Below are 21,188 nucleotides of genomic sequence, written 5' to 3'. Positions count from 1 at the left end.
GAGCGAACTTGAGCCTCGGGACCACAGGTAAGACCAAATTTTCTGCTGCAAGAAAGCTGCCTGGTGAGCTTGGGACACACGGAAGCAGAATTTCTCTAGAACCGGCACGTTCTGTGTTTACCGGAAGTCCCACACCCGCGGATCCCGGACCGCAGCAGCTCTCTGCTCCCAGACCCGGTGAGAGAGAGACCCAACCGCCTGGTCAGGTGGGCACTCCTGAGGCTGCAGAGCGGAAGAGACCACCAACACTGCTCACCCCTGCCCACATCCCTGGCCCAAGAGGAAACTGTATAAGGCCTCTGGGCTCCCGTGGGGGAGGGCCCAGGAGCGGCAGGACCCCTGCCAGAGACACCACCAGACCCTGAAGGAAACAGACCGGATAAACAGTTCTCTGCACCCAAATCCCGTGGGAGGGAGAGCTAAACCTTCAGAGAGGCAGACAAGCCTGGGAAACCAGAAGAGACTGCTCCCTGCACACACATCTCGGACGCCAGAGGAAAAAGCCAAAGACCATCTGGAACCCTGGTGCACTGAAGCTCCCGGAAGGGGCGGCACAGGTCTTCCTGGTTGCTGCCGCTGCAGAGAGCCCCTGGACAGCACCCCACGAGCAAACCTGAGCCTCGGGACCACAGGTAAGACCAAATTTTCTGCTGCAAGAAAGCTGCCTGGTGAACTCAAGACACAGGCCCACAGGAACAGCTGAAGACCTGTAGAGAGGAAAAACTACACGCCCGAAAGCAGAACACTCTGTCCCCATAACTGACTGAAAGAGAGGAAAACAGGTCTACAGCACTCCTGACACACAGGCTTATAGGACAGTCTAGCCACTGTCAGAAATAGCAGAACAAAGTAACACTAGAGATAATCTGATGGCGAGAGGCAAGCGCAGGAACCCAAGCAACAGAAACCAAGACTACATGCCATCATCGGAGCCCAATTCTCCCACCAAAACAAACATGGAATATCCAAACACACCAGAAAAGCAAGATCTAGTTTCAAAATCATATTTGATCATGATGCTGGAGGACTTCAGGAAAGACCTGAACACAATTAGGGAAGCACAGGAAAACATTAATAAACAAGTAAAAGCCTACAGAGAAGAATCGCAAAAATCCCTGAAAGAATTCCAGGAAAACACAATCAAACAGTTGAAGGAATTAAAAATGGAAATAGAAGCAATCAAGAAAGAACACATGGAAACAACCCTGGATATAGAAAACCAAAAGAAGAGACAAGGAGCTGTAGATACAAGCTTCACCAACAGAATACAAGAGATGGAAGAGAGAATCTCAGGAGCAGAAGATTCCATAGAAATCATTGACTCAACTGTCAAAGATAATGTAAAGCAGAAAAAGCTACTGGTCCAAAACATACAGGAAATCCAGGACTCAATGAGAAGATCAAACCTAAGGATAATAGGTATAGAAGAGAGTGAAGACTCCCAGCTCAAAGGACCAGTAAATATCTTCAACTAAATCATAGAAGAAAACTTCCCTAACCTAAAAAAAGAGATACCCATAGACATACAGGAAGCCTACAGAACTCCAAATAGATTGGACCAGAAAAGAAACACCTCCCGTCACATAATTGTCAAAACACCAAACGCACAAAATAAAGAAAGAATATTAAAAGCAGTAAGGGAAAAAGGTCAAGTAACATATAAAGGGAGACCTATCAGAATCACACCAGACTTCTCGCCAGAAACTATGAAGGCCAGAAGATCCTGGACTGATGTTATACAGACCCTAAGAGAACACAAATGCCAGCCCAGATTACTGTATCCAGCAAAACTCTCAATTAACATTGATGGAGAAACCAAGATATTCCATGACAAACCAAATTTACACAATATCTTTCTACAAATCCAGCACTACAAAGGATAATAAATGGTAAAGCCCAACATAAGGAGGCAAGCTATACCCTAGAAGAAGCAAGAAACTAATCGTCTTGGCAACAAAACAAAGAGAATGAAAGCACACAAACATAACCTCACATCAAATATGAATATAACGGGAAGCAATAATCACTATTCCTTAATATCTCTCAATATCAATGGCCTCAACTCCCCAATAAAAAGACATAGATTAACAAACTGGATACGCAACGAGGACCCTGCATTCTGCTGCCTACAGGAAACACACCTCAGAGACAAAGACAGACACTACCTCAGAGTGAAAGGCTGGAAAACAACTTTCCAAGCAAATGGTCAGAAGAAGCAAGCTGGAGTAGCCATTCTAATATCAAATAAAATCAATTTCCAACTAAAAGTCATCAAAAAAGATAAGGAAGGACACTTCATATTCATCAAAGGAAAAATCAACCAAGATGAACTCTCAATCCTAAATATCTATGCCCCAAATACAAGGGCACCTACATACGTAAAAGAAACCTTACTAAAGCTCAAAACACACATTGCACCTCACACAATAATAGTGGGAGATTTCAACACCCCACTCTCATCAATGGACAGATCATGGAAACAGAAATTAAACAGTGATGTAGACAGACTAAGAGAAGTCATGAGCCAAATGGACTTAACGGATATTTATAGAACATTCTATCCTAAAGCAAAAGGATATACCTTCTTCTCAGCTCCTCATGGTACTTTCTCCAAAATTGACCATATAATTGGCCAAAAAACGGGCCTCAACAGGTACAGAAAGATAGAAATAATCCCATGCGTGCTATCGGACCACCACGGCCTAAAACTGGTCTTCAATAACAATAAGGGAAGAATGCCCACATATATGTGGAAATTGAACAATGCTCTACTCAATGATAACCTGGTCAAGGAAGAAATAAAGAAAGAAATTAAAAACTTTTTAGAATTTAATGAAAATGAAGATACAACATACTCAAACTTATGGGACACAATGAAAGCTGTGCTAAGAGGAAAACTCATAGCGCTGAGTGCCTGCAGAAAGAAACAGGAAAGAGCATATGTCAGCAGCTTGACAGCACACCTAAAAGCTCTAGAACAAAAAGAAGCAAATACACCCAGGAGGAGTAGAAGGCAGGAAATAATCAAACTCAGAGCTGAAATCAACCAAGTAGAAACAAAAAGGACCATAGAAAGAATCAACAGAACCAAAAGTTGGTTCTTTGAGAAAATCAACAAGATAGATAAACCCTTAGCCAGACTAATGAGAGGACACAGAGAGTGCGTCCAAATTAACAAAATTAGAAATGAAAAGGGAGACATAACTACAGATTCAGAGGAAATTCAAAAAATCATCAGATCTTACTATAAAAACCTATATTCAACAAAATTTGAAAATCTTCAGGAAATGGACAATTTCCTAGACAGATACCAGGTATCGAAGTTAAATCAGGAACAGATAAACCAGTTAAACAACCCCATAACTCCTAAGGAAATAGAAGCAGTCATTAAAGGTCTCCCAACCAAAAAGAGCCCAGGTCCAGACGGGTTTAGTGCAGAATTCTATCAAACCTTCATAGAAGACCTCATACCAATATTATCCAAACTATTCCACAAAATTGAAACAGATGGAGCCCTACCGAATTCCTTCTACGAAGCCACAATTACTCTTATACCTAAACCACACAAAGACACAACAAAGAAAGAGAACTTCAGACCAATTTCCCTTATGAATATCGACGCAAAAATACTCAATAAAATTCTGGCAAACCGAATTCAAGAGCACATCAAAACAATCATCCACCATGATCAAGTAGGCTTCATCCCAGGCATGCAGGGATGGTTTAATATACGGAAAACCATCAACGTAATCCATTATATAAACAAACTGAAAGAACAGAACCACATGATCATTTCATTAGATGCTGAGAAAGCATTTGACAAAATTCAACACCCCTTCATGATAAAAGTCCTGGAAAGAATAGGAATTCAAGGCCCATACCTAAACATAGTAAAAGCCATATACAGCAAACCAGTTGCTAACATTAAACTAAATGGAGAGAAACTTGAAGCAATCCCACTAAAATCAGGGACTAGACAAGGCTGCCCACTCTCTCCCTACTTATTCAATATAGTTCTTGAAGTTCTAGCCAGAGCAATCAGACAACAAAAGGAGATCAAAGGGATACAGATCGGAAAAGAAGAGGTCAAAATATCACTATTTGCAGATGACATGATAGTATATTTAAGTGATCCCAAAAGTTCCACCAGAGAACTACTAAAGCTGATAAACAACTTCAGCAAAGTGGCTGGGTATAAAATTAACTCAAATAAATCAGTTGCCTTCCTCTATACAAAAGAGAAACAAGCCGAGAAAGAAATTAGGGAAACGACACCCTTCATAATAGACTCAAATAATATAAAGTACCTCGGTGTGACTTTAACCAAGCAAGTAAAAGATCTGTACAATAAGAACTTCAAGACACTGAGGAAAGAAATTGAAGAAGACCTCAGAAGATGGAAAGATCTCCCATGCTCATGGATTGGCAGGATTAATATGGTAAAAATGGCCATTTTACCAAAAGCAATCTACAGATTCAATGCAATCCCCATCAAAATACCAATCCAATTCTTCAAAGAGTTAGACAGAACAATTTGCAAATTCATCTGGAATAACAAAAAACCCAGGATAGCTAAAGCTATCCTCAACAATAAAAGGACTTCAGGGGGAATCACTATCCCTGAACTCAAGCAGTATTACAGAGCAATAGTGATAAAAACTGCATGGTATTGGTACAGAGACAGACAGATAGACCAATGGAATAGAATTGAAGACCCAGAAATGAACCCACACACCTATGGTCACTTGATTTTTGACAAAGGAGCCAAAACCATCCAATGGAAAAAAGATAGCATTTTCAGCAAATGGTGCTGGTTCAACTGGAGGGCAACATGTAGAAGAATGCAGATCGATCCATCCTTATCACCCTGTACAAAGCTTAAGTCCAAGTGGATCAAGGACCTCCACATCAAACCAGACACACTCAAACTAATAGAAGAAAAACTAGGGAAGCATCTGGAACACATGGGCACTGGAAAAAAAAATTTCCTGAACAAAACACCAATGGCTTATGCTCTAAGATCAAGAATCGACAAATGGGATCTCATAAAACTGCAAAGCTTCTGTAAGGCAAAGGACACTGTGGTTAGGACAAAACGGCAACCAACAGATTGGGAAAAGATCTTTACCAATCCTACAACAGATAGAGGCCTTATATCCAAAATATACAAAGAACTCAAGAAGTTAGACCGCAGGGAAACAAATAACCCTATTAAAAAATGGGGTTCAGAGCTAAACAAAGAATTCACAGCTGAGGAATGCCGAATGGCTGAGAAACACCTAAAGAAATGTTCAACATCTTTAGTCATAAGGGAAATGCAAATCAAAACAACCCTGAGATTTCACCTCACACCAGTGTGATTGGCTAAGATCAAAAACTCAGGTGACAGCAGATGCTGGCGAGGATGTGGAGAAAGAGGAACACTCCTCCATTGTTGGTGGGATTGCAGACTGGTAAAACCATTCTGGAAATCAGTCTGGAGGTTCCTCAGAAAATTGGACATTGAACTGCCTGAGGATCCAGCTATACCTCTCTTGGGCATATACCCAAAAGATGCCTCAACATATAAAAGAGACACGTGCTCCACTATGTTCATCGCAGCCTTATTTATAATAGCCAGAAAATGGAAAGAACCCAGATGCCCTTCAACAGAGGAATGGATACAGAAAATGTGGTACATCTACACAATGGAATATTACTCAGCTATCAAAAACAACGAGTTTATGAAATTCGTAGGCAAATGGTTGGAACTGGAAAATATCCTGAGTGAGCTAACCCAATCACAGAAAGACATACATGGTATGCACTCATTGATAAGTGGCTATTAGCCCAAATGCTTGAATTACCCTAGATCCCTAGAACAAACGAAACTCAAGACGGATGATCAAAATATGAATGCTTCACTCCTTCTTTAAATGAGGAAAAAGAATACCCTTGGCAGGGAAGGGAGAGGCAAAGATTAAAACAGAGACTGAAGGAACACCCATTTAGAGCCTGCCCCACATGTGGCCCATACATATACAGCCACCCAATTAGACAAGATGGATGAAGCAAAGAAGTGCAGACCGACAGGAGCCGGATGTAGATCGCTCCTGAGAGACACAGCCAGAATACAGCAAATATAGAGGCGAGTGCCAGCAGCAAACCACTGAACTGAGAATAGGTCCCCTATTGAAGGAATCAGAGAAAGAACTGGAAGAGCTTGAAGGGGCTCGAGACCCCAAAAGTACAACAATGCCAAGCAACCAGAGCTTCCAGGGACTAAGCCACTACCTAAAGACTATACATGGACTGACCCTGGACTCTGACCCCATAGGTAGCAATGAATATCCTAGTAAGAGTACCAGTGGAAGGGGAAGCCCTGGGTCCTGCTAAGACTGAACCCCCAGTGAACTAGTCTATGGGGGGAGGGCGGCAATGGGGGGAGGGTTGGGAGGGGAACACCCATAAGGAAGGGGAGGGGGGAGGGGGATGTTTGCCCGGAAACCGGGAAAGGGAATAACACTCGAAATGTATATAAGAAATACTCAAGTTAATAAAAAAAAAATAAATAAAAAAAAAATATCAGGAGCTAGAGAAATTGCTGAGTGGTTAAGAGTACCTGCTATTCTTCCAAAGCACACTAGTTCAATTCCCAGGACACAAATAAGGTGACTCATAGCTGTTTGTAAGTACAGGTCCAAGGATTTCGTGACTTCTTATGACCACTTTAGGCACACACACACACACACACACACACACACACACAGAGAGAGAGAGAGAGAGAGAGAGAGAGAGAGAGAGAGAGAGAGAGAGATCTTAGTTACTGTTCTATTGCTGTTAAGAGACACCATGACCTTGGCAACTCTTATGAAAGGAAGCATTTAATTGGGGCAGGCCTTTCTCAGAGGAAAACTTACATGTAATCATGCCATTCTGTTACATATTTTCCTTCTCTCTGCTATTTGGCAATTTAAAAAAGATAATCCATTCTAGTGTTTATTTTTCTATTTCACTAATTTATATTGTATCTGCGTTTATTTGTTTATAGTGTGTTATTATTTGTGTATATTTAAAATTCAATGCATTTTAAGCAGATACACAAAACATGAAATTTGCATATTATCATGTCACACATGTTGCCTCTTTGATATATAATACCATGCATGAACTGTGGTTGTGAGTTCGATTAAATGTATCTGTCTCCTCCAACGCTTATTGTTTCTTTTTGGAGAAATGTTCAAACTTTGGAATATAGAGTACATCAATGTTGCCTGTATTTGCTATACCACCTAAAAGCTCACCAGAAGTTCTTGCTCCCATCTAAATGTAACTGAGTACCTATCCCTAACTTCTCTTCTTTTTGTGTATTTCAAATTTTAGCATACATTCTTGAACATACATGTACATCTGTGCATCTGTGTATATTATTATTTCACATGCATTATGTAAGTAGTTAAATAAACTTTATGAAGTAGATATGACATTAAATATGTACTTTGTTGTGTGTATTTTTGCTCTACCTACCTTTGCTGTGCTACCAGCCTCCACTATGCTCCCTTGAATCCGCAGATAACACACACACACACACACACACACACACACACACACACACACAGAGTAGTTTGTTTTCCGCTTACCTTCTTAGCACAATTGCTGGGTGCTATTCTCCCTCCTGGAAAAGTATACCCTTATTTATTTCTTATCTTCACCTCCCCCACCTGCCTTAAACTTCAGTTGCTAAACTCTCCTGTCCACCCACCTATAGGAGTGGCATATGTGGCCACTCCATTTTGAGATCTCACACGGCTCTTAGCTCTTCTCTCTCAAAGCGTAGCGAACATCTTTCTCCTTCCTTCTATTTCCTTGAGTGCCTCTATGGACCTGGAAGTCCCGCCTGTCCCTTCCATCCAACAATTAGCCCATGGCTTTCTTTACTGACTGATCAAGAACCAACTGGGGAGCAGGACCTTACATGAGCACTGCCTTCTACAATGTTTGTATGAATCATATATACTAATGAGTTTTAAGTAGCATATATTTTACAGAAACATTTATTATCATAAGAAAAATTTTGAATTGCTCATTAACTTTGTTTTTATGTTTTTTCTTTATTATGTATTTAATTATGCATTTAATTTTCCTGTAATGTAGTCCTTATGAATTCCCCACCCTCTGAATATCTGGAAATTCTAAATCAGTTGATAATCAGAGTCTGGGGCTGGCTTCTGCAAGTCTTTCTGACAGCTTTTCAGTGAGTGTAATTCTGCTGACAGACACCACATTGGTGTGGTACAGGAGGACAGTGGCAATACAGGGGTACATTTGTGTAGATGGTGGGTTACTGATCCTCATGAGGTTGTCCCTTTGGTGCCTGTTTTCAGTTGTAAGGTGCTTGGAACACTTCTTAGCGTGTAGTCCAGAGCTGTGGTACTTGTTTACTGTAAAGAGTATAGCACTGAAGAGGCCCGGGCTCATACAACAGAGAAAACAGCTCATCTGAATCATATGTTTTCCTCATGACAGGAGGGATTGCATGTCTTTTGTCACACCTGCATAGCTGCTAGTGTCTACAAATTTGGTTTCACTCTGTTTTGTTTGATACTCAGGTGCTTTAAGGGAATTTTAAGCATGCATCTTCACTATGTGCTTATTCCTCCTCAGCATTTCACTAGCTGTTGGCTTTCTACCATCCAAGTTTTAAAACTTCGCTATAGTTAAAAGCATTAGTTGTTCATGTTCTGGATTTATTTTATCATAGTTGGAAAATTTTAAAGAAAGCCTCCTCTTATTCCACACAGTGATGCATGTGTTCTTGCATAACTCCCTCTAATGTACAGTGTGCAAAAATTTAGACTTAGATTTTCCTCAAAGCCAATTTGGTGAATGCATTAACAAAGTAAACATAATTCAACCCTTTTCTCTCAATGGAAATTACTTAAGCTTTACTGAGAAGTAACTTCCACGTGTCTTCCAGTTTCATCTTACCATAAACTAAACTTCTGCAAATCCTGCCTTCATATCCTGCACTCGTGTAGCCTATTTTGTTTACTTTTTGTGTAAATACTAAGATCTTTTTTAAAAGAATGAATTTTAGTCTTTCTTCTTTACTTTCTGTCTTTCTTTCATGTGATGTGATGTGGTGTGTGTGTGTGTGTGTGTGTGTGTGCGTGTGAGTGTGTCTACACATGTATGCTGATGTGCACACCTATGTATGGGCTTGGGGTAGCCAGAGGTCAACATCTGGTTTCTTCATCTATTGCTCTCCACTGTATTTTTCTGTAACATGTTCTCTCACTCTGGATCTCTTGTTTTAGCACGACTGGCTCTGTCCCTAGCATTTTTCGAACTGCCTGGCCTGGTGTTTTCATGCATGCTGGGAATCCCAACTCAAGTTTTATTTGTGCAGATGATACTCTACCCACTGAGCAATTTTTTCCAAAATCTACATGGTTCTTGAACTGTTTAATATTCTGCATAAAAATGTTACTTTTTCCTTAGATTTTTCACTAATAATGGAATTTTTGGGAATATATTGATGAGTTTATTTTTTTTTGTTATTTAGAAAAAATGCCATTGGTTATGTTCTTCAAACTTCTCAACCTTATTTTTCCAATAATGTACCTTACTTACTAATTACATTAAGAGTGTATTGTGACCTATTAATCCTAACAAATTATCACCTACTAATGATACTAATTATAAAATTATAATTATATATCATGTAATATCAGTATAATAATATATTTATAATTTGTAATCATATTATAATAATGATAACAATTTTTCAGCCCTCATTAGGATTGTGGATTGCTACATAAACAGTAGTGTCATCTGTAAATGACAACAGTTCCAACACTTTAGCTCAAGTCCCTTTACATTACTCTTTGGCATGCTAAAGTAGCAAGGGCTGCTGGGAAGGTAAGGACCAATATGAGGATATTGGGTATCTTTGCCAGAAATAAATATTCAAGAATGCTTCCCATATAGAGAAAATACTCTGAATTCATCACTTTGAATTTTTAATTTATTAACTAATTAATTAATTAACAGTGACCCCTTTCTCCTCTCCTCCCAGTCCCTCCTTACTCCCTCCTCTAACCCCATCCCTACTCCCTTTCATCTCAGAGAAGGGGAGCCCTTCCATGGCTATCAACTTGTCTTGGCGTATCAAATTGCAGTAGGACCAGATGTGTCCTTTCTTACTAAGTCTAGCCAAGACATCCCAGCTAGGGGAAAGAGGACCAAAGGCAGCCAGCAGAGTCAGAAATAGCCCTGGCTCCAGTTGTGAGGGGTCCCATATGAAGACTAAGCTGCACATCTGCTCCATATATGTAGGGAATCTAGGTTCCTCCCATGCATATTCTTTGATTGGTGGTTCAGCCTCTTTGTGCCCCAACGAGCCCAGGTAAGTTGTTTCTGTAGGTATTCTTATGGTGTCCTTGACTCCTCTGGTTACTTCAATCCTTCCTACCCCTCTTCCACAGATTCCCCAAGGTCCTCCTAATGTTTGGCTGTGGGTCTCTGCATCTGTTTCCATCAGCAGCTGGGTGAAACCACTCAGAGAACAATTATGTTAGGTTTCTGTCTGCAAGAATGTGACCCTTGCTGCCTCCAGAGATCTTTGGCTGATATTGGTTCACAGGGGCAAATAGAGCAGGGACTACAGAGCGGGCCTTTGGAAGCCCTGTAAGTATGAATGGAAACAGGGACACTCCAGGATCAGCTTCAGGGATCAGACTCACCACATTTTATCAGGGTGAATCAGGAGTTATATAGTTTGAGGGAAGAGGGTAGGAATATCCCCAGTGGACAGGCTAAGGTACTAAGATACCTCATTATCATGAAGATTCCAGGAATCTCAGGTGCTTGCCAAATGGGTTTCTTATTGGGAATGGGAAGGATTGGACCTGTAATTTGCTGTGTTTATGAAAAGATAGGGGAGAGAGAAAATGTTTGGAAGAGGTGCAGTCAAGTATGCTAATATAATTTCCTAAGGGCTCTGTGACATTCCTCAGGTAGGCAGTGTGAAGTCTGGCATCTCTCAGGTAGAGAAAAGGAAGTTCTATTGCCAAAGGAAGTCTGCCACTGCCATTTAGCAGCGAGCTCAGAGCTTTCCCATGTCAGACTTTGATCTTAGCAGGGTTTTTCTACACAAGTATAGGAGAATATAATCAATAGTGTCAGGGGTAGACTCTCATGACATGGATCTCAAGTTGGGTTCGTCATTGATTGGCCATTCCATTAAATACTTTCATTGGAAGTCTTATCTGGTTATAGGAGATGGCCACTTCAGGTTCCTTATCCCCTATTGCTAGGACTCTTAGCAAGGATCACCCTCATAGGCTCCCTGGAGTTTCCCTTGTCCTAGGTTTCTAGGTCATCCCAGAGATGCACCCCACATCCCAGTTCTTTCTCCCTCCATTGTCCCTACACTTGATTCCTATCCACACACAAATCCAACCCATAGAAGATACTAGAAAGAAAGCTCCATTCAACCTACAGGCATTCATCATCTTCAGCACTATGGTTTGTTTGTCTGTTTGTTTTGTCCATGTTTTGGTAGCTATCCCAGACTAGATTATGAAGTTTTTTTTCCATTTTTAATGTACTGACATTAGAGTCATTTAATGCACATACATTAGAGTCAGTGCTGAATTTTGTCTAATATAGGTTCTGCATGTAAGAAAGTGATTCTGTGTACTTTATTATGTGAATCTATTCACTGACTTTAGAGTAGCAGCCAGCCCTGACATAAACCATACTTTGTCGTAGGATCTTGGTGAAAGCAAGTGACTTGATCTAATTGGCTATTTTTAATACAGCTTAATAAAAGTGATGCTTAAAGAGACAGAGGATAGGAAAGAGAAAGTGGTAGGAAAGAGAAAAACAGACTTCTTTGAGCCCATGCCTGCTAGCTGGATCGCTAAGAGTGGGTGTTGTGAGATCCAAATGGAAAGGGATGTCTTACCATCTCACTGACGTCTTCCTGATAGATCACTTTTCTATTGCTCTGAGTATGGTGAATGGGGAACAGTTAGAGGGTGGACCTGGAAGGGCATAAAATCTGGAGTGTAAAAAAAAGATCACATGAAATTAAAAATTAAATAATTAAATAAAATATTTTGTTAAGACTAATATAATACCAGATATTCTTTGTTTCTTAATTGCTTTGAAATGATATTTAGTCTTGTTTGAGTTTTCTCAACCAACTTTGCCCTAGCTTTTTGACATTTATTTTCTGTTTTACTAATGTCTACTTGTGCTTGTTTGTTTCTCATACCTTATCTGGATTTGATTTTTTGTTCTTTTCTATAATTTAAAACACATTCTATTCTTACTTGATTAATATATGTATGCAAACCACAATGTGTAATCGAGTATGTGATTTCCCCTAGGCATAACGCATGAGTTTTGACAGATTAGGTTTTTATTATGTTATACATAGCATACTTGGTTAAAACATTCTCTTGAGTCTATGTTATTTATTCTTGAGGGACATTAAGATCTGTTCTTTCATGGTTAGCCTTTTGGGTTCAGCTTTAATTGCATTTTGGCCACAGATATGCTAGTATGCATGATTTCTGTGTTTAGAAATGTATGGCGATGTGCCTTATGAACTTCCAAAGAACAGTTTGATGTTTCATGTGTGCCGAAAATGCTTGCTCTCTGCTTTCTGTTTATAAGATTTTATATATGCCTATTAGGTCAATTTTATTTTATTGATTGTTTTTAAAACTTCTTATACTCTTAATTTATTTCTTTTCCTCCTTTCATTTTTCTCCCTCCTTTTTTCTTTCCTCCATGAAATATTGTTTTTTAGCTATTTTTTAACTTCTTTTTTGATATTAACCTATCAAACCTATACAAATGTGCTATTTACCTACATGCTTGATGCATATAAGCTGTATATAAATATATTTTCTATTAAAATAGATATAAATGTACCCATTTTAGGGTAGTTTTATTATGTAGTAGATCTATTTTTACTTTAATTTATATATATTTTAAATTTTTTGCTTAGTTTTTTTATTTAAGAATATTATTTTTCAATAGTATAAACTGTCATTGATTCTATGTGAAAATTTTTGATTTTTATATATGGTTTTACTTACTTGTGTTATGAATTCTAACTATTCTTGTGTTATGAATTCTAACCATTCTTGTCTTATTATTAATGAAATTTTACTTTTTGTTGACAAGTTACCTTGTAAAATCCTTTATCTTCTTATGTCAAATTTTTGCTATTAATTCATCTAGTATATCATTTGAGGAGCCTATTATTAAGGGATATTAAGTATACTAAACCTAATATCACTAATGTAAAGGATCAGACAGAATCTAGGTTGGAACAGAGTTTTCAGAATTCACTGGGCAGGCCCATGAGACCAAACTGCATATCAATGTGGTCCACATCCCATATGACTGGACCTTTCTAGTTCCATTACCATTCTGGATTGTGGGCTGGAAGCAGCAAATAAAACCTACAGCATAAATGCTGGGCTGTCTTCAGGACTGCAGGGGGATTTCAGTCATATGCGTAATTGAAACTGTAGATAAGCAGTCTGACAAATTTCATCACCAACCCAAAACATAAAACTGTAACTGATAGTCATAATAGAGACTTAGGTGTAATATAGATCTGCAAATGATCCCCAGATAAAGCACCCTAATGATTCTGTAATAAGAACTTTTCTATTCCCTTTCTCTAAATTTCCTAGTCCCTAGCCCTTATAGTCAGAAGGATTATCAAGAATTTACTGTTAATTAATTTCTCTTAACTTTTTATGGATTTGGAGAGATATCTCAGCAGTAGAGAGCCCTGGCTGCTTTCCCAGAGTATCTGGGTTTGATTCTCAGCACCCCCATGGCAGCTCGCCACCTGGTCCTGCAGTTCCAGGGCATCTGATGCTTTCTTCTAGCCTCCATGTCCACCACACAGCCACTGTACAGACTTTCATGCAGGCAAGATACCCATGCCCATAAAATAAAAAATTAAGAAGATAGTTATGAACTAATTATTTCTAAAATGTGTTTTTATTTTTAATTTTCTTACTTCTTATAATATTAATTTTGCATATTGTTGAATTTTGTTAACTAAGACTTAAAGAGTTCTTGCGTTCATCTAAAATATTTTATTTTAAAACTTATAGGGGTCATTGTTTTCCTGAATACATGTATGTGTACCACACATGTGCTTAAGTCCTTTGAAGGTCAGAGAATGGCGTCAGTTTCTCTGGAAATGACATTACATATGGTTGTGGTTGTGAGCAGGTGCTCTTCATATCTGAGCCATTTCTCCAGTCCAACACTGCAGAAAGCTATAGGTTTTTTGAAGGCTATAGGTCTCTGGTTTTATTTACCTAAGAGGCTTTAATTTTGTTTCTTGTAGAAAAAAATCAGTCCCCAGCATCTTCACAGTTCGGAGCACTTCATTATTTCCAGCCTGTGTGAACGATGACTGTTACTCCTGTGTTTATAAATATGACATATTTAATCTTCAGAAAGGGGAATTGCCTGGATGGGCTTAATCGAAGATTAGAAACCCTTCGAATCTGAACCTGTCAGTAAGGGACGGGGAAGTCAGATGTTGAATCATGAGAATTCAACACATTGCTGCTGGGTGTAACATGTAGAGAACCATGCAGCAGGGATGTGAGAAGCCTCTGAGGGCTGATAGTCAGCAAGGGAACAGGAACATCAGTCCTCTAAGAATTCTGGAAAAGCAATAATGATGATAACGAGTTTGCAAGTGTATTTTCCCCAGAACTTAGATAAGAACTCAGCTGGATAATATCATCGCTTTGTCTCAGTGAAACCCCAGCAGAGAATCCATACCTTTTACTCAGACTTCTGGTACATGGTAATGTGAGGATTGTTAAAGAAGGTGACAATTTAGTTTGCATTTTTATATCAAGCAGAGGCGCCATGCTGTGTTAATCTTTTAGTGTACCTAATGAAAGTCTTAAGCCCTTTCCATATCATTTCCACGAATCAGGAAATGCAACAATAGGCTTTTAAGATATTGAGTATACTTGCTAATTTATTTGATGAGTCTCTGTCAGATCCTCTCTACTTATGAAATCTGAATGTGTCCACTGTGGGTGATTGTTTTGATTACTTTCATGTAAGTAAAATAAAGTTTATGATGAATGGATGGATACCTCGTAACAATGGTGAGTTTTGAAAGTTACTTGAAAAAGTCTTTTCCAAAGGAATCGCACTGAATCCAAAAGGAATCTTTATGTTTAAATACACAAGGCCAGAAGTTGGCCATATTCCTCTATAGGAAGAGAGCTTGGGAGAGCCATTATTCATGTATCTTTTATTAAAATACTGCCAAAAATGCCCATTCTCGTTCTTGTGCTTTGGCAAATGAGTACGTGATTAATTATTCTTCACTAATCTTGCTAAGGTAAAGGCCACAGGCTCAGGCACTTTGACTTTGAGTGTAAGATTACACGTGATTCTTATGAAATGGCGTGTCCTTTGTACTATACCTCCCGATTTGGAATGAAAGGTGGGCAAGAGTTAGATGGCTTAAAGCCTTCGTGTTCACCATGTCTTTGCGGAGTTGTCCCAAGAACGCACAAGATTATTTTCTTACCCAAGATTAAAACTAGGAAGCTGTGAGGGTCACTCATAGCTGCTAGCACTCTTATTTCTGGCTTGAGTTCTATTTAACAGGAAATGTTGCTTTGACTCACAGGTTTCCACTTTTTTTTATTGAGGTTGTTGTATTTCAATTATTATTAGGTGCAACTTGCATGCCTGTAATAATTAAAAGGGGGCCTTTTGAAAATAGCACTACCACCGATTTTTAAGTGGGAAATTTGAAAACAGACTTGTAAATTGTTGGGCTCAATACAGAGACAGGAGTCACAAATTACTATAAACAAAAGGCCTGTGTAATCAATAACCTTTAGAGATCATTTTGGCCTTGAGAGAACATTGCTGAACTTAGGACTGACAGATCTGTGGGAAACTGTTGAGAAAGCAGTAGCCATTAGCCTTGACCTAGTTAATTCACTGGAACAAATTTATGGCTTCTTGGTCCTTAATCACTTTAAATGACTCAGACCTGTTGACTAGAAATAAGATCATTTGACTATTAAAGTCTCAGCAAAATATTTTGCTCAAAGGCACCAATTATGACTGGATGATTAAAATACACTTGAAAGTATACATTTATGAATTTATGTATTTTTTATATTATAATATATTCAAATACCTTAATGATCATTTGTGATCACTAAATATATCTTGAATCAACCAAATTAGCTCTTTTTTTCCTCACTGCTGTGAACAAATGTGTAGCAAGAAGCAGAGTCCGGGGGGCAGGGGTGGAGGTTTATTTTGGACCATTGTTCGGTAGATGGGTCCCACCATAGACAGGAGGCAGCTGTGAGGCAGGGCTGCAGAAGGGACTCACAGCTGTGGCAGCAGGGACATAACTTACATTTAGACAGATCAGGAAGCCTAGAGAGTACTGTGAAGCTCCGTGGGCTTTCTCCATTTTCCATTTTTAATCAGTCCTAGGAACCCAGTCTGTGGATGTTTCTATTAACTGTCAGGAAGATCTTTTCATAAACCTGCTTCTGAAACCTGATAGACACGGTCAAAGGTGTGCTTCCTCTGAGCAGGTCTAATCCAAACGAGTTGACCATGAGGATCAGCTCTCTCGGGAAAGAAGGGTCTTCTTCTCTGCCTCAGATATGAAATGCCCACTGTTTTAAAATAATATGTACTCCAAAAATCTCCGAATATGAGGGGAGATTTTAAAACAGAATGAATTTCTGAAAATAAAACCCCTGAGACTTAGACAATGGCAGAAAAACCTGTAGCTTCACTTCTATCCTTTCTCTAAGTAGGGAAATGACTTAATGGCCATGATTGTCCAATGCACGTTAAGGAGGGTGGATAGGTAAGAGGTACTAATAAGGTCAGAGGTTAAATAAGAATCCAGTTTCATGGTTGGCCAAATTATCAATTTACTAATGGTGAGAACACCAGCAAAACCTACGCCCGAAATAAAATGAGAGCCGAGTTGCTGGTGTGGTTCTAGAAGATTTATCAGTTGAATTGGACAATTGGCAAGAGACTTTGGGGGAAGGAGATGAGAAGAAAAATGATGGTGGGACTGAGTACCTAAAAATAGCTTTATTATAAGAAGAAATGTGCAAGGAGGAAAAGAATTGAAAAATGGAAGTTCAATCAAGCACAGTGACAAAGTTGCTTCAGTACTGTTAATACTTAACCGCAGGAGATTAAAATAATAACGCTTTATTTTGATGCTTTTCATGTCTATGTTGTGGCATGGCTGGCATTCATGTGCTACATCCTCTTCATTCTAGAGATAAGAGCTGCCAACATATCAGCCTCTACCTGGAAAACTGAACCCTGAGGATCTCTGTATTAGGCAAAGTTTCCTAAAGGAACAAAACCAATAGAATGTAAAGATATGATTACAAAGGGGAAATGTATTCAGTTGGTTTAGATAATAGGATCTGGGTAGGCCAATAATGGCTGTTTACAAGTTGAAGATGCTGAGACCCTAGTAGTTGGTTAAACCCCTTGGGAACCTCCTGCTTTTAAATATTCTATTACTTAAACACGATAGCAGACTTAATAATGTTTAATTACTGATATTAATTCAGCCACTAAAGCTGGATGTCTCAGAACTTCCAATTCGGTGCTGAAGACCTGGAATATTGATAGAATTTGACCCACATTGAAAGGCTGGAGAGCTAGAGTCTGGTGTCAGTGGAAGGTATCTCCACCAGATAAACAGAGGCAACAGAGACAGCTTCCTTTCCTCAGAAAGAAAGGAAGACAAGGGGTCCAGAAACAACAATGTTGCTTTTCCCTTGGTCCTCTGTATCTTAAAACACCCACTGGGAGGTGATACCCCCTCTGTGGAAGGCTCTTTCCTACTCAGTTGATCTTTCTAGACATGCCCTCATAACCACACCCAGATATCTGTTTTATCGTTGATTTCAGAGCCTGTCAAGTTGAAAGTTACCATTAGCCCTTTAAAGACCACTCCTTGGCACTCCTTGTTAGCCTGACACTCACTGTATCTCCTTTTATATCATGGTTAGTTCCCAAGTGAAGCAACAGTAAGGCCACAATTCTGTCTGACATGATATATGTGTCCCATGTAAAACTCAAACCACATTAATGCTTTCATTCCGAATACATAGTAAAAGACTTCAAGAAATGCTTGCTTTTAAATACCCTATAACTTAAAAATGATAACAGATCTAACAATGTTTAAGTACTGATATTAACTCAGTCAATACTATATTACATGGTAAAGGAATAGGAAATAAAAGAAAATACAAGTATCATATACATGTACACAGGTGTACATATATATGCGAACATTCTTAACAAAATAAAATAGAAACACTCACGACAATTACAATCCTCATTTCTGTAATTTACATGGTATTTATTATAACATTCTTCACACAATTCTGTATTCTTCCCTTCATTCATAAGTACCTCAGTGGGTCTTGTTCTTTTCTTGGTTCTTAACGTAGAGAGGTGATTCACATTCTTCATTCCCGAAGGGTCTAGGCTATTTTTTCATCCTGCCACAATTAGGTTGTATTTTCCATTGAATTTAATCATGAGCTATGGTAACACCTAGAGACATTCTGAAAGAGCCTATACATTTCAGATGCTTGTTTTAATAGTCTAAATTCTTACTGGTTGTTTGGATCAATCAACCCTGCTTATACCCAAACTCTGCTTAGCTTGTGAGCCAGGGACAGCAGGAGCCCCAAGTGGCCAGAGGCAGGCCCTAACTTCTACTTAAATGTCCTGCAGAAGGAATCAAGATCTCTAGGCTAGCAGAGCATAAGGTCATGGGATCAGGAATTTTGCTAGTGGGTCCCAAGGAGTATTGATGAGACTAGGTACCATTACTATTTCCAGTCCCTCAATTCCTGGACTGAGGAATCTTGGATGCGGGATGTAGCTGGTCTTTGGCTACTTTGTGGGTTCTCTTTTCTTCCACCCTTATCCAGTATTTCAACCCCCTAATATTAGACAGGAGAGAAAAACGGGGGCAATGTTATCATTAGACAACTTCCTATTGATTAGGGGCATTGAGTTCCTTGGGACAAGTTTGATCTTCACCATCGGGATATTTAATGTCTTCTTGTTTCTTTGTCTTTGCTTAACAAACCACAGCCAACAGCAACCAACTGCAAACACACACCTACCAACAACCATGACAACAACCAACCAGACCCTCTCTAGGCCCTAGCATTTCTATTACCTCTGAAAATTTCCCAGAATTCCCAACATCCCACAACTGCAAAAACTATCTGCCACAGGCAAAATCACGCTCTTGCCAGAGAATGAGGCAAATCATAGCCAGCTGCTGTGAACAGTCTGATGCAACCCTGCATCCCACACCTGGGATTAAAATGAAAACACATTCTCATAATGTTTCTGTGTTTTTTAAAATAAACCAAAATCCCCAAATTGTCACTACAGCGGGAGAAATAGTGTAGTGTATTGGATGCTGATTCAGAGCAGATATAGCTCTCTCAAGAACCATGCCTCAATTCTGAAAGCCACTGCCACTTGTTGCTATAACTGACTCTTTCAAAGGTCGTCTTGTTCTATGAAGCCACCCTCTGGAGGATGCCGGGGAATATGGTAAAACAATGAATTCCTTGATCATGAGCTCACTGCAACACCTCAGATGTGAAGCAAATTCCTTGGTTAGAAGTAACGTCTCTTTGGTCATCCTTTAAGTCCATGGATGGTAATTTTGGTAGAAGCATTACATGTAGGAAAGAGAATTCCATACCCCCAAAAAATGTCTATTCCAAAAATGACAAAGTACTTCTTTTTCTATGATGGAAGCAGTTTATGCAGTCAATATGTAGGCATGCATTGGATGGTCACCCTTGGCAATGGTAGTATGTCACTGGCTCAGGATTGGTTTCCTCTGCTGGCTAATTTACCGGTAGCAGTAGCATTAGCTAGGTTAGCAGTGGTGAGTGGAAATTCATGATATTAAGCCCATGTGTAACCCCCATCTCTGTCACAATGACCACTTTGTTCATGGACCCCTCAGGCCATAACAGGGACAGCCACAGTAAAACCTTGACTCCTATCCACAGGAGGGATTGTTACTCATATTTGATTATTGATTTCCTCCTGTATTAGGGCTAACTTTTATTTTGTGCTTACATAGGGTATAAGTATCTTTGAATCTTTTCTAAATTTGAAGAGGTCTGCACAAATCTCCCTTATCCAAATGTCTTTCTTAAAAGCTTTCAGAACTATCATTTCCAAGTCCCTTACTGTCCAGCCAAGTTGTTGATTACATCATGAGAATCAATATATAATCATATAGATAGCCACTTTTCCTTCCAAGAGAAGTGTACAACAATGTGCAGTGTACAGAATTCCATCCTGCCCATAGTGAAGATTTTCTTTCGCCCATGTCCTTTGGCTTTTTTTCCAGAAAGGTGTTGTAATGCTGCAGCTGTGCCCTACAGGCACTGGAGTAGTCTATAGAACCTTCTGGAGATCTCTGCCCAATCACTGGACTGATGAGGCCATAGATATCTGCTTGGGAACAGAAGGCATTTTAGCTGGAGTAGAATCCATAGCATTTGGGGGCACTTTATGTGACTTACTTGTACCTTTGGGGCCTGCTTGGGTCAGTGATGTACATATCATTTGTAACTGATGACAGATCACTGTTATGAATATTCAACTTTATGTCTTGTAGGCCAGTTTAAATCAATCTTATGATAGCAGATCACATGGGAACTTGTCAAGCATTTAGTTTTCAAAGATGCCCAGGAGCAGACCAAGAACTATTTCTCAAAGGGAAAGTAGTTACCATCTATGATGGAAAGACCTTTGCTGTGATACACTTATGTGAACTAAACACCATCCTCATCTGATACTGACAATTAATATACCATTGGATACTGCTGAATCGTATCACCCAAGAGGTATACTATAGCAGAACAATTCTATTTCTAAGCCTTCTCTTGTTACATGCCAACTCAAAAGTAGCTCTTTGGGTGATTTGCTTGGTGAACCACAGCAACACAGTAAGGTCCATGCCTTTCAAAATCTACATAGGCCCATTAAGTATTGTGCTTCTTTCTTGATGGTAGGAAGGCCTATGTACAATGACTAGCCTTCATTTTAGAAAGAATGTCTTTGCA

The sequence above is a fragment of the Rattus norvegicus genome, chromosome 18 (genome assembly GCF_021556685.1).
Source record: "Rattus norvegicus strain SHRSP/BbbUtx chromosome 18, alternate assembly SHRSP_T2T, whole genome shotgun sequence".
Classification (NCBI taxonomy): domain Eukaryota; kingdom Metazoa; phylum Chordata; class Mammalia; order Rodentia; family Muridae; genus Rattus; species Rattus norvegicus.
This window is presented reverse-complemented; position numbering follows the sequence as displayed.